Source organism: Hevea brasiliensis, unplaced genomic scaffold, assembly GCF_030052815.1.
Source record: "Hevea brasiliensis isolate MT/VB/25A 57/8 unplaced genomic scaffold, ASM3005281v1 Scaf257, whole genome shotgun sequence".
Classification (NCBI taxonomy): domain Eukaryota; kingdom Viridiplantae; phylum Streptophyta; class Magnoliopsida; order Malpighiales; family Euphorbiaceae; genus Hevea; species Hevea brasiliensis.
In genome coordinates this window covers 98598-116887 of record NW_026614759.1, presented here as the reverse complement: position 1 = coordinate 116887, position 18290 = coordinate 98598, and the positions used below count along the sequence as shown (strand labels likewise).

Below are 18290 nucleotides of genomic sequence, written 5' to 3'. Positions count from 1 at the left end.
CATTTTATATAATTTTAATTGATGATATTTCGCCTCACCTCTCCTACAAATAACTTATGAGTTTAACCTGTATTTAACGCTTTATAAAATTTTAATTATAATATCCGATAAAAATATCAATTCAAACCAATAAACTTTAAAGTTCTTATCAAAACTATATGTGATTCAAGTTCAAATCTGTTTATTCAAATTTTAACTTGAAATTAATAAAATTTTTACTTAAACCAAATTCAAGCATCTTAAATATTCAGCCGAGTTGAGCTCAACCAAAACAACAAAAACATCGGTCGAGTTTTCAGCCTCAAGTTTTTTAGACCCATTGATTCAACTCAACTAGACTAAACGCCAATCAGATATGCTAGAGTTTGAGTTGATGAACCCTATATGGTTCCTCCAAGGAAACAAATAATGCATTGCCACAAAATCACTCGAAGAATAGTGTTACAAATATGTGCATTTAAAAGAGTATTCAAAATAATATCAAAAGGAAAATTTTTCTGTTTACACTATTACAATCAGAAAACCTAGCACAAAAATTTTCCCTAAAGGAGCACCAGGAGATCTCGAGTTCAAATATGACAACAGAAACTCACCAGCAACAAAGTTGAAGTGAAGTGCCAGAATAATTAGGCCAAATACACGAAAATCTGATTCACCACCAATATACTAATCAGACTTGAGCCATCTGGCGTTTCAATGCCTGCAATGACTTGATTTTTGACTCGCAAATACGAAGAAATTCAGACAATACTGTAGAACTACCAGTCACTATCTTCCTTGCAACATCCCCCTGGCTCCACGACTTTACTGCGTGGGAGCTCCGGCTACCAACGTCAAACTAATCTATGGATGAAATAAAGCTTTCCAGAATTCGGAAAACCAGCCCCGGCCCTTCACCATGGCCCCTTTTCCTAAGAGAGGACAGTATAATTTCCACAACCTCATCCTCTGGTCTTTTAATCTGGTCTCTTATCCACTTTGCAACTTCTTCAACTATAGAACAAGAAGAATCGATTGAATCTCGGATTGTACTAGATAGTTGAGAGGTGAGTGCTCTGCAGGTCCACCTTTCTTCTTCTTCTTTCCGGATGGAAGAGATGATCGCACACAGGATTGGAGTACAAGACCATGCCAAGCCAATGGCTCCGTAACCAATTGCACTAAAGTCGAAGATCACCCCTGGGAAGCAAATAAGAGACTCCATGGATCTGGCTTTCTGAAATATGCTTATCCAACAAAGTATCCACATTGTGCCATGTATGCCCACACTGATCTCCACCCGGCTGTGAGAGCTCATGGGAATTCAAGTTCCACGATTCAAAAACAGCAAAGTTAAGCCAGTCAACTGTGTCTGATCCAAAAGCCTGTGTAAAATGCAAGAATTAATTTACACAAAGGTGATCCAAATGTTTATATTGAACTGCAGAATTAACAATTTTCTAATAGCAAAGCCAGCATACTCCAGTTATCTGCACTCCACACCACTTAAGCGAGTGCATTTCAATAGCAAGCAAGGACAAACAAAGAGAAGTAAATCAAGAGTTTTGCCTGCTGAGCACCAGATAGTGTACAGGTGTATATTGACTATGAAGACCATTTTTCCCTGAACCCAAGTCTTAGGAAAATGCAAGGTAACTAAACAATCAAATTTCTGGTCCCAGGGTCTCGGCAGTTGGCACAAATGGTAAAGAAATGAGGTTGGTTTGCTTTGAAGTTGGTCAGATCTTACATTACTAATATTAACCAAGAAAAATAAAGAAAAAAAGAATATCAAACTTATCCAAATTCACCACTCAATTTTTGAAATGATACTTCATAGGAACACATTCTATTTTTCATACATCAACATGGGGCACATCACAAGAAATTATCAGGACAAAATGCTACAGTGCTCCAAATTTAGAAATACTTCTATATCAATAACAATGCTAGACAGTAGCAATCTCATTTGTTTGCATGCACATAGATAAATCATAAAAACAGTATCATGCAGTATTATCAACCACCACATCATAATGCATTATTTACAGGGAATTTTAGCAAAAATAAAAAAATAAAAAGGGCTGCCTGGTTATACCTCAGATGACTTAAGGCCAGTAGAAACTCCCATAACCACTTCTATTGCATCAGTTAAAGACGATCCCAACATCTTTGCATAACGCTCAAGCAAAAACTTCAACTCTGATGAGATTTTGGGCTCAGACATAGAGCCATTGACTTCAGCATTCTCCTTAAGTGATACTGAAGCACTTTGAATAGACAAATAGATCATCCGAGGGAGAAGAGATTTCCTTTCAATAACCCTCCGTACATTTTCTTCCCTTTCTTTTGTCTATATTATGATTAATGCATCAAAGGAAAAAGTAATGTAAAGGACATTAAAAAGGAAGAAAGCCTATTGAAGAAAAGTTCCTTACCAAGTTTTCTTTAGTACAATATGAGATTCCTTCAAATGGACCTTGAAAAGAGAAATACAGTTGTTAAAATTGAAGAGAAATCAACAATGAAAGCCCCCATCCACTAAAAATCCAATGCTTCTGAATATAATTGTAAGCTACCAAGTTATAAGACTCGGGACAAAATGCAATAAGAACTTTACAACAAGGAAAAGTTCATACATTGTCAATTTAATGGATCTTCAAAAGAAAAATATGATCTTTCTAGAATTTACTAATGACAATATTATCTCTCTTAAAAATAATTTTATGGCATATTCAAATTGTTAAATCACATGTATAAGAAGTGTTACAAAATTATGCAAGTAATGCATCATGACATATTTATAGGCAAAGAATAATTATTTATTACATATATAGAAAATTATAACTTATTAATTAAGTTTTCCAGACTTGTTCGATTGTACAACAAATTAAGGAGGGAAGTGCGTGTGTGTGTGTGTGTGTGTGTGTGTGTGTGTGTGTGTGTGTGTGTGTGTGTGTCTGTGTGTGTTAATTAGACAAACTAACAACACCCAACAATGTTTTACTAACAACTAAAACTCACTAGTTACTAGGTATCAAGAATGGCCAACTCCTTTTATTTCTAATAGTTGAACCTAATGGAATTAAGAAGGGATAGAGACATTTTAATTTTGTGCAAGTGTATGAATGGAGAAAAAAATTTGCAATCAAGTGCATTTGCACTTCTCCAATGACCAAAAGTTCCCAAATTGATTAAAATATTATATAATTAGGCTTCACCTGCCATGTCAATATATAAATTTATTTTAGTTCAAAAAATGAAATATGTGCCTGCACGACACAAACTTTCTTCTGTTCTGCCCTTTTCCAAACTCTCTCTCTCTCTCTGTGAGAATCTCAAATCTTTTATTTCTTTTAGTGATTTAAATTGAAGATAAAATTGTTTCTTTAAGAAATCATTTATGCAACTAAAGATAAAAAGGGATTTAGTATTTGAGAGAGAGAGATAGAGCAAGAGCAAACGAACTAGTCATCATTATTGGTATTATGTGAAAACACAATTTTATTTTTTAATTAAAATAGTCATGTCTATTTATATAGCAAACAAAGACAAATTTTATATTATTCAATCCATATTGCCATTTTCAATCACTGGAGAAGTGCAAAATCACATAATTGCAGATTTTTGTTCCATTGAGACACCAGATTTATACCACCAAAAAATTAATGAATTAAAGGGTTCAGACACTCAAAAGAAAATCCCAAAAAGTTTAGACACAGAGCGTTACTACCCCATTAATAAAACTCTAAGAGACAGCATCATAAGATTCTCCCTAGACATGTCACAGTACAGTACATTTTGTTCCCAAGACTTTCCCTCACCTAGGAGTTGTAATTAAATTGAAATTGGAAACAAGGCGAATTTTATGCTAACCTAAAAGATAATTTTTCCCTGGAACTGGTGTCCACCAAGGCCGTGACTGAAAATCTTCATTGAAGGTCAAAGTTTTGGATGTGATCTCATTAGAAAGCTCAACAAAATGAATTCCACAATTCAAGCTTTCAAGAACACCCTGAAAGAGAACATATCATATCTGTCATCAAACACATAAAAGCATAGGCATTTCTTGATAGAAGAAAAAAGATAGAAACCTCTTCTTCTTCAATGCTATCAGCTCTCTGCTTTAGCTGTAGAATTGGTGATTCAACCTCATGACTAAATACTGATTAGACTGCTGCAATTGTTCTTTAAACTGAACAAACTCAATTACCTGATAGACAATACAACACAATTTTTTTGGTGACAGAGTCACAAGCAGCTTAATGTATTCTCATTCTCACAAGATATAACCACTCCCTTATAGAGCAAAGCACAAAATATTTGAGAGGAAAAAGGTGAACAAAGAAATGAACAGTAATCATCCAACATGAGACAGTGAAAATTAAGTTATAGAAGAAATAGTTATATACAATTAATTATACATTGAAGGATCATGTAACACAAACAGCACTGAGAAATATTTCACGCACCTTTGAGTAATTTCTATGGCGATAGGCAAGAAATGTAAGGTCTGCAGATTCCCTGAAGTGGTCATCCATAAATCTGAGATAATCTTTCAGTAGATTGCTCAAATCAACCCAAAGAGGTGATAGCAACATATGGGGCAAAATATGGTGTGAAACGGTTTCCATCAATATATTCTTCACGCCTAGAGATTTATACCTAAACAGAAAAGAGATTCAAAGAGCTGCTTAGAGAGAGTGAAAAATACTTGTCACAAAGGCTAAGTCAGAAAGTAGAAAATATCAGAATGCAATTGGCATCAAAGAGTAACAAACAATACCATCTGATCAATTAACATTGTAAATGCATATTAAATTAACTTACCATTCATAAGCTAATGAAAGGGCACCCAAGTGTGAATACAAGTGCAGCAATAAGATCTTGTACTGCCATACATATCTGCCAAATATGAAAACTATACAATATTAGATCCAAAATATGAATAATTTCTAGAAGGCTTTAACATGCTAGAATTTAGTTCAATTTACCAGTGTCACGTTTGAAAACCACTTAAGCAATAGAATTCAATTCTCAAGATAAGGGGTTAAACAAGTGGCATTTTGTAGGGATTGGAAATCACACCAAAATAGGTATGATATTTCAAGAATACATTTCAGTTGGTTCAGCAGTAGTAGGGTCTACTTTTAAAATTCAATGCACCCTTAAAGCAACTTTGTCTTCTATTAAATAAGGGTATATATTCATGTTCAATTCATTTTTCATTTATTCCAAACAATAATAGAATTCAATTGAATTGAACTAAATTAAATTAAATTCTAGTACACATAACTAGTTCCAAACAGGCTGTAAACTACCATAAGGCAACTGACAAAACATCGCCTACAAGAATAGCTCCATCACAATGCTTTAAAACTGCTAAGTTCACAGTTAACATTCCAAAAATACTGACACAATAGCAAGCAACAGCGAAGAAAACATTTCACTTACCATCGGATAGTCAACCCAAACTCCAAAACCATAATCGCCTCCAGGAAGTAGCTCAGATGTCTTGTCCTCCAGTACAACTAACGACAAGGAGATAAATAAATAAACAAAAGAAGCAATGTAACATAAGGCGAGGAAAAAACAGTGAGCAAACAAACCATTCAATCTAGTCATATGGCTAAGGATAATGGTGGGTTAAATTGTCATGGATGGCTATGGATTAATCAAAAAACAGAATTAAAGGTAGGTTTGTTAAAAAAAAAAAGTTGGACACATTTGGGATGATGTTTCACAATTTCAAAGGTCGAGCTGCATTTGAAATCCTCAAAACAAGGAGGATCATGACAAAAGAACAAGAGAATTTTTTTGTTTTTCATTTTACAAAATTAAAATTAAAAGATACAAGCTTAGAATGCATGTTAAAACTTATCAGGATGAAATGTTAAATAATCAAAATGATTTAAAACAAGGAACATGTAATAGACTGAAAGAACAAATGCCCTAGCAAGTAGGCTCCAAAACTCATTAATAGACCATTAGTCAATCCATGAAGATGTTCTCAAACATGCAAGCCACAAACATCTACATTGAATTTAAACCTTCACCCACCACATCAATTGAGATTACCTGAACCAGCACACTGCACGTCATAGATAGCAGCTCTTCTCCATGCATACTTTCTTGTGGATCCAGTCCCTTTGATAGTGGAAGACTTTTCCAATACATCTCCACCATTTGTCCAGCTAAGGCCTCGTGTTCTGGGTTTGAACACTTAAGTTAATCTCATACAATTTAAAATGATATTCAATCACCACAAATAAAATTCACTACAGTTAAGAAAATTAGCCAAGAAAGTAAACCAAATTAAAGATTAGATGATGATGATGAGGTGACACATGAAAACTTATACCAACTGAAACAAATTAAACAAGTACTAGTGAGTGAATGCATGTATGCATGTATGCATTCACTCAAGTACATAAAAAGCAGAAACGCACCAACAACAGGGACCTTGTCTATGTTTCCAATCAACTGCTGAATTTTGAATGCAGTTATTGACAGCCCAAGAACTTTAGTTGGAATTGTTGGAAGGGAGTTGGTGCCTTTCATTACTTTCTCTAGAAACTCCATCTTGTTATCAGGAGTTAGGACTTGAAGAAACATTTCAACATCAGAAGTGAAGCAGGCCAAGTGACCAAACCTGTGTTCAGAAAATGGAAGAACCTTTAAGATGATATAGCTTAATGCAGCATAATTATGAATATTGTTCTAAAAAAGAAACCAAAATAATTTTAAAAAATGACAGAATGATAGTAACTAATTGCATTAAAGAATAGAAATCAACAACAAAATAACTGCAAATAAAAATAATTTTTGTTATTTTTTTTTTCTTCCTGTCCAAAATTTAGAAACTGATATTACTACAAGTAGAAAAGCAACAATGCCACTGACCATAGATGATGCATGAACAAAATGCAATTCCACCAATAAATAAAAATTTATTAGAGAAGAGAAATTTCTTTAACGCCATCAATTCAACTTAACATACTTGAAAAAATATTGTATTAGAGCTTTCATTATATCATCATAGTTGCTCTTTCCATATAAGTGTCGCCGCCTTTCAATTTCAAGAATTGCCAAATATGGACCTCTTAGAAAACAATTATTGGCATCCACCTGGAACTTTAGCAAAAACGCTGATGCATTTGATAAACGAGAATTCAACTGCATAGCAAAATTAAACTAATCAAAATATTGTATCTGATAATGGAAATGGAAAAGTAGCAAAGAAATACAAAAACTGTAAACACACCACTTCATCTGTCAAGTTAGAGACTGTGCATTCCACAAATTTAGGGGGGTGAACTGATCACCATTCACTCCATTACTCCAGCTGCTGTCATCCTCCAGCAAGCAGCCTAGATAATGTAGGAAACACTTAATCATCAGGGCTGTCAGATGAATGAAAATACATTAACAGCCAGAAAAAATGGGCAAAAGTATAATGATCAGAAACAGCAAATTCCTGGATGAAAAGAGGCAAAACTTATTTCAAGTACAAACTTTAAGTAAGCATCTTAACTCTCAACTAAGTCTTGTACCGGGGGAACTTGAGGCTATACTAGTAGGCCCATTTAAGTATGCAGAGAAACAGAAGAATAGATTCATTTACCATGAGCAAAAAAGAAAATATAAGCTAGAAAATAAGAGTCAAGTTTGTAGCACAGCATAAGAATCAGTTAAAAATAAAGGAAAATAAAAAATAAATAGATAACAAAAAAAATTTGAAATTTCACAAATATGTACATTTAAGTCCTTACTTTTCTAGAAGATAAATGTCTGCTTAACGATTTTTTCAAATTTAATACACTTTAGTCCTTTGAGTTAAAATATGATACTATTTACTCTTTAGGCTTTTCAATAGAACAACATTTTAGTCCATGAGTTTTTAAATGGAACAACCTTTTAATCCCTACAAATTTGATTGGTGAGGGACTGAAAAAACAATTTCCATATAAAATTCAGACACAGGTTTTTTTCATTTAAAAGGTAAGGTACCAAAATGTAAAAAATTTAAAAAGTCAACAACTATATAATTCACTTATATAAATAAATAAACAAAGATTATATACTTAGTCAAATGTCAAGGGATTTTTGTAGTTAACTGTAAGAACTATTGATATAAGAAGACTTTAGAATTGACCAATGCTACATACAACTATAGGGCCATGAATAGTTTCAAAAAAAAAAAAACTCACATTTGAACAGCAGCCAAATTTCACACCAGGCCACAATTCAAGATCAGGTCAACAGGCTTCATTTTATGACCATGATTCCTTTATTCTAACTTGGCCTAGCAGAATGGTTACCTGGACTCTTGAAGCCATAGTTTCAAAGCTAAAGTCCACTAAAATGATGTAAACGAGAAAGCATGCACCAGGAGTACAAGAATGAATCTTTGAACGATTTCAAAAGGCTTACCAGGATGTGCAAAATATGGTTCACTATTGGTTGTTCTCACAAATTATAACATCCACTAAGTGAACATGAACAGTGTTTGAAACACAACTTTGGAAGTGCAAGGTAGCAACAAAGTTCACTTTCAAAAGCCTTTTCTTTGTAATATCTGTGCATGTGTATGTACAGAGCGATAAAGCTTTCAAGAAAGTCTCTCATTATGCAATTGCAGTCTGTTTGAATTAGTCATAGGCTGGACAAGTCAAATCTCTCCATAGGAACACATTATGGCTAGCTTATAGCAGCACTCTGTGTAACATACTAAACAACCAACTGAAACCCAAATAAACCCCAAATAAATAAATAAAGTTGTCCTTTGGGTCATCACATATAACTTGATTATAATACCCCACATAACAACCCTCCAGGAGGAAAGGGAAACATCCTGATCATTAAACAAGGGCATATGCAGAAATACTTGGATAACTTCAGGAAGAGGAAAACAAAATCCAGAGGAATCAGAAATGCTATCAATCCCCATTCCACTCCCCCAGTTAGTAATCATATGGCAGCCCTTAAAGCAATTAAGTGAAGGCCAAATATAAACAGAATGAACAAAAAAAACAAACTATGAACATATTATCTTAAATAAATAGAAGGCACTGAAACGGAGAAAATATAACAAAGCCAACAAGGCAGTAGGTAAAAGTTACAGCTTAATAGAAAATGAAGTAGCTTCTTGCTTTATGCTATTGCCACTATGTTACATGAACCTTAGCAGCCTCCAATTGATGAGAAAAAATCTCAAATTTGAATTCATAAATCATAAAACTGCTAGCCCATAAGCATACCATAATTCTAAAATCTTCTGATATGTGTTGGCTCCTGCAGCAAAGTCACCTGACTGAGCAAGCAGCCTCCCCTGTCAACTTAAAGTCAAAGAGCACAAGTTGATAAGGAAACCAAAGAATAACAGGAAAGAAGTTCCATTCAAATAAAATCAAGCCCAAAATGACAAGAAAGATTTTAATATTTGAACGATTATGAAGTTCTATCAAATGGACAAAATGGTGAAAAACCAAAGATGGAACAAAATAGAGTCGCACGATATGGACAGAAAAGAACACATCAAATAGGTTTCAGTGCTTCCAAAGAGTTATTCATCTGTAGAAAGGCCATTTTTCATCATTTAATAATGACAAGATCACGGTTTTAAATAACGAAATTGGAAACAGTTTTGGAATCACAAATTCTATTGTAGAATCAGACTGAACTGGCCAACACTATGATTCAAACATTTCATAAAATAAATCAATTAATAACTTAAAATTAAATTAAATATCAATATATTTATACCATAAACATCTACAGAGATGTTTTATTGAATAATAAAACATTTTTTAGGAAATAAATTTTAAAATCATTTAAAATAAAAATTCTTGTATATAAATTAACAGCAAGGCAGCAACCTCTTATCTCATTCGCTAGGGTAAACAACCCATTAATCACTAGGAAGCAGCAGCCCCATCTCCCCTTTCCAAGTTTCAAAATGAGAAAGGGGAAAAAATAAAACCCTTAAAATCCAGATGGAACTTCTTCTTTCTAGGGTTCAAATAGAGAAGAATTGAAAAAAAAAAATCGGAAATCCAGATGGCACAGTCTCCCCTCTATTTAAGTATACAGTTGCAGTGTATGCATCCCATCCCTTCATGCTCCAACATGCTGCATTTGGTTGTGAGTTCCAAATAACAGGGGTTGTATAGATGACTATTTTAGCACATCCAAAACACATATGCCTCGATGCCTAGGCATGAAAAGGGCCTAATTGCACATGGAACCCAAGTGCAATTTTGACAACTGTGTATGGTCCCTATATTTTATAAACAACATTTTGTGGGGGCCAACTTTTAAACTCATATATGTTTTGGAGAATCATATGAATTTATGTTATCATGCACATGGTATGTAGCCTATGTTATAAGAAGTTTTCTGTAAAAACTCTAAAGAGGACACCCTTGATCCCCTTTAATGATAACCTTTTCCTCTCATTTAAAAAAATATTGCAAAAAGGCCATAGTTATTAAAGACGCAAGGTGCATGTCTGAGTGAGGCAAGGCACAAAAATGCAACAAACTCATTAAAAATAAATTATATAAGCACTATAAATTAATCACATATAGAAATATATGCAATATGTTATTCATCATTAAAGATATTTGTAAAGCACCAATAAAAAACATCCACATCATAGCAGCCTACAACTTCTTTAAGCCAACTGAGAAGGAGTAGGAGATTCTTCCGGTCAGAGGCTGTCTACAATTGGCACGCTTGGCGCCTTGGTGCGCCTAGGTGAGGTTGCCTACCTCCGCAGCCACGAGGCACTCTCCTTGTCGGCTGCTGCGCCTCACACCTCAAGCGCACCTCTTTAATAACTGTAGTGATGACAGAGTCGTATTGTGCAGTTCATGGGCTAGCTCCCTCAATTAATATGATAAAGAAATTCAATTTTAGTCAGATAATCCTCATGTTAACATGTAAGCACACCAAATGCTCTAAATGAGCAATTAATCATCAAGTCATCCTTTAATCTTTGTGCAGTTGGTGGGCTAGCTCCTCAATTAATATGATAAAGAAATTCAATTTTAGTCAGTTAATCCTTGTATGTTAACATGGAAGTACCCAAAGAGCAATTAATCCTAAAGTCATCATTTAATCCCTGTGTCACTCCTATCATATATCCACACCTAACCAAAATAAAAAATGATAACCACAAAATAACTCTAAAGAGAACAAAGATATCCTAGAAGAGTCATCCTTTCATATTCTGCCGATTCCATCCTCACCTAAAAAATAACAGAGATACAACAAAAGGCAATACATGTTTTTAGCAAAGTTCAATTTCACTAATAACTCTTCATATTATATTCCTAATGATAATACACTTGGAGGTTCCTTGACACAATCAAACTTGATATTGAGTCTGTTTTCATCTATTTTCACATCCTAAATCATACACCGCATAATATGTTTTCCAAATTCTATCTGTTGATACCCAACGTCCCACATTGGTTAGGAGTCGAGGGACTAGGTCGCTTATAAGCACTAGTCTCCCCTCTCTCCCCAGAGGCACCTTTTCAAGACTAAACCCCTATGGGTCGCTATTAGCAACCGTCGCAAGGATAATAACTCTAGAGTGGGGCCTAGCCCATGGAGCGAATCTGGTGCCTATGTTGATGCCTAGCATCCCACATTGGTTAGGAGTCGAGGAGCTAGGTCACTTATAAGCACTAGTCTACCCTCTCTCTCCCAGAGGCGCCTTTTAGGCTAAAACCCAAAGACTAGTCGGACAATACCGAGCGGGCCCAGCCCATGGCACGGATCCGCACATCAATATTGGCACCGCCTATGAAAACGTGGCCATGTCCTCTTCCCAAGCCCCTCGATTGGGGGCTATGTTGATGCCCAGCTTTCCACATTGGTTAGGAGTCGAGGGGCTAGGTCGCTTATAAGCACTACCCTCCCCTCTCTCCTCAGCGCCTTTCGTGACAAAACCCCATGGGTTGGGGTTGGCACCAACAAGGGGACAATACCTCCGAGTGGAGCCCAGCCCATGGCACGGATATGGCATATCAACATTATCCTTCTTTAGGATGCAACTTGTCCATGCTTTCCTAAAACAAAATCAATGACAAATTCAGAAAGTATATAAAATTCATGCATAATAAGATTCCTTTTTCTATTAACATATCCTTTTAAAATCAAAGAACAAAGCTTTTGAAAGTACTGTATGCGTAACTTATCAACTTCAATCATTAGAAGTGATCCTAATTTCCCAGATAGAATTTCCAATGCATCACCATACTTTGCTTGCTGTTCCAGTATGGATATATATACAATAAGAGCTACAAGATATCATAAACCTCTAGTAAGGAAATCAAGAACAGCCTATTATTAAAGAAAAAAAAAAACTAAAAACTAATAGAAAATGACAAGAGGGAAAGAAAGAAACCTTCAGGTTCATGCAAACTATGGGAAGCAACATGCTTCTTAAGTAAGCCTTCGGCTAAGAGTAAAAGTTTCTCTCCTCCATTGCCACAAAACACCTACCAGAAGTGATACCAATAAAATAAGTATGAAAACACATGTATTTCACCAGAAAGAATAATTATCAACAGATAAATATTTTACAGTCTATTTAGACAGCTGTAAAGAAAGCAAAATTTTAACAGAAAAATAATTAGTTTCTGTGCCATTTCATGAAAACAATGGATAGATATCAAGATTATTCATGCATCCAAATGGGGAAAAACAAAATCACTTACTCAAGATTCAGATTCAAAATGAAAATTGCAGAACTGAAACTATTTCTAAAAGCAATAAAGAATTGCGTTAGAAATCTAATCTAGATCACCTAGAGAATATAAGGCTCCTTTCTTTTCCTTGAAAATAACTTGTCCATGAACAATGTTTTCTGGGAAAACAAATTATTTTCTGCTGTTTGGCTGTGTAAGATTGAAATCTGCTAGAAAATATTTTCTGACATTTGGTACACATTGATAACAATCAATTTTCTGTATTATTTATAAAATCAATATATTGTATGAAATTTATACCAAAATTAAATTGAACCATCAACTATCCATAAAGAATAATAAAGAATGATGAATAATGTTATTTTTAGCTTTAAAAAAGGATGATGAAGATAATAATTGTTATTATTATTGTGTGACATAAATAATTAAAAAAACTATTTTAATATTTTTACAAAGTCTATATATAAAATAAAAATATTTTCTTATGTACTAAAGAAAGGGCAAAAGATAAAAGCAAAGTGAGAAAAAGAAAACTGATAATAACCAAGGCAAGGTGAAAAAAAGGCCACAACAAACCAAAAACAACAATACAACACAAAAGCAAGGGGTCTATGGTTGGGAAAATGACTTCCCATTCTCATTTTCCCTTGAAAAGGAAGCATTTTCCATGACAAAGAAAATGTTTTCCCCATTCTCAATTTTTTTTATGTGACTGCCAAACAATGGAAAACAAGGAAAATATTTTTTTACAAAACAAATAGATCCTTAGATTGTAAGAATTCGCAGATAACACATCAAACCTTTTCAATTAAAAAATGCAACACCACTATTGGGATTATAAATCCCACATCAGAAAAAGTATAAACATAAAAGGGTAAATATAAGTGGTTAGATTGCAATATTAACTTGGCAAGTCATTTTGATGCATAAAACAATCTTACTTATATTAGCTATTTAGCTCGAATTAAAATAAATTAAATTGTAAATTGACCAACACTCTCTTCAAATTTAATATAGTATCGCGTTCGAACTGGTTGTGGGTTTCAACTGCCCATATGACTATATAATTAGGCCTATATAGGATTAAAAATACAAACTAATTATCAAATAACAATCATGTGGTTGCACTTGAGTAGGAAGTGTTAGGATTATAAATCTCACATCAAAAAAGTACAAATATAAAAAGGTAAATATAAGTGGTCAGATTACAACATTAACTTGACTAGTCATTTTGATTTGTAAAACAATCTAATTACTTATATAAGCTCAATTAAAATGAATTAAATTGTAATTTGACGAACACAATAACACTCTTTCCAAATTTAATAACCACATCGACAACATCAGCTTTTATATTCAAAAACATGAAGAAAGGTCAAGAATGTGAATTTCAACTATATAATTCTTTAGACATCCTAACATATTTGATTGCATTCAATGTTTGGCAGGTAAAAGAATAAGGAAGGAATACAAGGCAAATTAGCAATAAAAATAATATCTACGAATCCTTTTTTTACCACCTCATTAGATCGATCTTCCATTTTCTTCTACCAGCCACGCACATTCAACTCACATTGCTTAAAATTTCTCTCATTAACTACAAAATAAACTTACCAAGAATGCACTTTTCAAATGGAATTCTTTAAACTAACTTGCTAAATTATTTACACAATAATTTTTTCATTGTCCAATTAAAGGATAGCTAACTAGTAAATCTGTACAAATTACATAATTGGAAATTTGGAAATGATAAAGAATATCATGCAAATATGGTAAACTATAAACAACCTAAATTGATATATAGATAGCTGAAAATGAAAAATTAATGTATAACTACATCAAAGCTAATAGAATGCACCACTAAATCAAAGAGTACACAAGAATATTAAGATTAAGATACCTAGAACTCAGTTGACTGGTAAGTAGTATATTCATCAAAAAATAATAAGAAAACTCCTTCATATTAGTACAACACAAAATTAGATAACGCAAAGTACATCATCACTACATACATCGCAAATGCAGATGTCAAAGAGAAAGCCATTTGGCTTAAATGAAGGGGATAAAGTGCAGGGATGATGTATTCATGGTTGAATAAGACCTCAATTGACATCTCATGAACAGGAAAAAGGAGGAAAACTGATAATCTATCCTGAAACTCCAGAATTCAGGCTCTAAATGTACCCAAGCATTGAAAAGAAGAATGCAGTAGTCCACAATTCCACATAGCACTAAAAAATTGTTTATTGAAGTAGTACATTGTCCCTTCACTAGCTGCCTTAATCACTGTTGCTTGAGTATACACGTCAAATACAATGTATTTAGCTGCAAATCATACTAGTTTGAGTTTTGAAAGTATTTGGCCCGATACATCAGATTCATACACCAGCATTCGTCTTCATATCCTTTTAACATAAGGGATTGCAATGTTTCAAACCTGAAACCAGATCGGACTGTTGAGCCGCCGCAACCATCAACAGAATCGATCTTGGCTTTGCAGACTGCAGGTTTTTGGAGCAATTCAAACTGCATGTAAAATATTTCTTAAATAGTTTTATTTGAAAGATATACTATTCAAAACATTTTTATTCAATTATATACTTATATCTTATTCAAAACATTTTTATTCAATTATATAAGATATCTTATTCAAAACAATTTAATTCAATTATATACGATATCTTATTCAAAACATTTTTATTCAATTATATACGATATCTTATTCAAAACATTTTTATTCAATTATCGACCAAATCTTGCTTCTTCAGTTAAAGGCATCCTATCAGGGAGGAATGTACACTGACTTGTCTGCTCAGACTTGTTGGAGCATACCAAGACTAATAAATGTTAAGGCAAAAAAGCATAATTGTCAGGCTTCGGTTCATTAGTTAAATCTGCCAAAACTCCACAAGACACACGCAAGTTTTGACAACCAATATTTTAAAAAGTAAAAATTAAATAAATAAATGCCAAAAAATGCATCAAAGACTAATGTATTACTCTTAACATTCTTTTCCATGTTCTCCTTATACTTTTTGTTTGATTTTTATGGGGAAGGGGAGTTTTGGGGTAATAAACATCCTCACTGGCATTTCAGTTTTTGCATCAAAGCACAAACAAAGAACGAAGGCATGGCTAACAGGAGAGGAAAAATATAAGGAATATTAGGATATAGTTAACACGATAGGAAAAACAAAGAGAATGGTTGAGCAGGGAAGGCTGTAAGAACCTGTAGCTGGATACTACAAACAGCCCAGAGCAAAAACCTTTCTTCACCAACAAGCTTGTACATTTTGATGGCTGTCTGCAAAATAGATAAAACCACAGGTGGTAATAAGTGTTCCACAATCCACTCAAAAGAAATGCAAAACTTAGCAACAACAAACTTGAGGTAGAAAACCAGAACACCAACCTGTTGCTGCTTGACGAATGAATATTCTCGAACATAACAGTTGAAAAGCCCCATCATTAATTCCAAATTATTTGGAAATTTACTACAAGCATACTCATAACAGCTAGTACCCAATTCCACTGATTACATATAAGAGGGAGAAAAAGACCAAAAAAGAAAATTTTAAAACATGCCTAGAAATAGTATGCATTAAACGAATTCTCAAAAGATATACTGACAGTGATCAAGCCGTTGGAAAACAATCTGCAAAGTACTGAGAGTGAGATCATCCATTAACATAGACTCATTCTTATATAAAAGTTCCTTGGCATTTAAGCAAATGGCTAATGCTTCATCAGATTTACCCATCCTTTCCAAGATTAAAGCTTTCAATGCCTGCAAAAACCCAACATTTCAAAGAAAACAATGAAAATCATCATCTAAAGAGATAAAGATAACACATATAAACTTATCATCCACTGTGACCATATCTACTTACAAGAGCGTAAGGTGAATTAGGGTATTTAGAAAGCAAAGCAGCGGACAGTTTCAGAGCGTTCTTGAACTGCCGAGAATCTACGGCGTCCCATATCTGTCGGACCCGCCGCCCGGTATACCACCAGCTAAGCCGAACTTGGACGCCATTAGGGTTCGATCTCTCTCTGGGTTTTTTTGGGTAGTTTGAAGTGGCGAAGTTGGGGAAAGGAGCAAGGCAAGTAACGGTTTAAGTCATCTATCTGCGTGCGAGTCCAAGTGGCGGAACTGAGATCGTTGGGAAACCTAATCGGAGCGTTTGGATGCGAGCGTAATAGAAAACGCCGTTTCGAAGAAAATGGCACTGATTTTCAAACCCGGTTCGAGAGTGTTTGGTTTAGCGTTAACCAATAACTTTCTGTCTTTTCTCCAGACTAGAACCCAACTAAAATTTTAGTACATCTAATTCATCCGTATTTCTGTTTCAATTTTTTTATTTTTTTTTAGCTGACATATTTATGTTTCAATTCAATTTTCCCTGTCATTTAATTTTAATTTAATATAATTCTTTTTGTTATATTTCAATTATCAAAAATATAATCTAATTTTTGTATATTATTTATCAAATATTTATATTATTTGTATTTACATATTTTCAGAGTTGAAAACTTGAAATTATAAATATATATATATATATATATATATATATATATATATATATATATATAATTTAATTATTCTCATTTTGATAACTTGGTAAAAAATATTTCACTTAAAATTAAAATAATTTGAATACAGAGTTTAAAAATATATTGGAAAGTTTTTTATAACTTTTTTTTTGAACTTTTTATACTTAAATGTAAATGAAAATTTATATGTATTTTTTATAAATATATTATATTTTTAAAGATATTTTTAGTAAATTGTAAATTCTTATGATTTTATTAATCAATTTTATATGATTTTACAGCCCTTAACCAATTTTAGATTAGAAATGCGATTTTGATAACCTTAACCATGACTAAATGATTGAAAGATATTTGATATATTTAATTAATATTTATTTAATTATTAAATTTTTATAGTTAATATAATTTAATTAATACAATTTTAAAATAATAAAATATTTTTTAAATATTTTTAATCACGTCAAAATAAAATTTTTTAAAAGAAATTAATATTTTACTGTTTCTATTTTTAAGTTGATCAAATATTAATTATATTTAATTGAATTATAACTCAATATAAATTTTACTTTTATACATTATATTTATTAATGAAATATATTATATTGTGACACTTTTTTCACAAATAATTTTAATCAGTAATTATAATAATTTTATAAAAAAAAAATTATTGTTAGAGTTCATCAAATACACAAGTTACAAGTCAATGATATTTTTTCTAAAAATTGAGAACTATCTTTTAAATCTTCAGTATTATTTTTCTCTATTTTCATTTTATTTGATTTGAGTTATGGCCACTAAATTGACAACATGTTATATATGCTATTTCAACGGCGAAATTCTTGGGCCAACGTTTTAGTATTACATGGTTAATTTTAAATATTTTCTTTCAATGAGTTAACATTTTTTTTAAACAAATTATGGTTAATGATAAAATTAAAAATTTGATTTAAATTATTTCTTATTCATTGCCCATAAATAATTGATAACTTATGTTATTCCGAACACACCACACAAAAACAAAGTTATTACAAAAAG

The 18290-nt window shown here is 32.8% G+C and overlaps 1 pseudogene; it reads right to left on the bottom strand.

Annotated features, from left to right (window-relative positions):
• Nucleotides 1-370: 370 nt before the first annotated feature.
• On the bottom strand, nucleotides 371-16737 carry LOC131176844 (N-terminal acetyltransferase B complex auxiliary subunit NAA25-like; annotated as a pseudogene).
• Between the last annotated feature and the right edge of the window lie 1553 nt (nucleotides 16738-18290).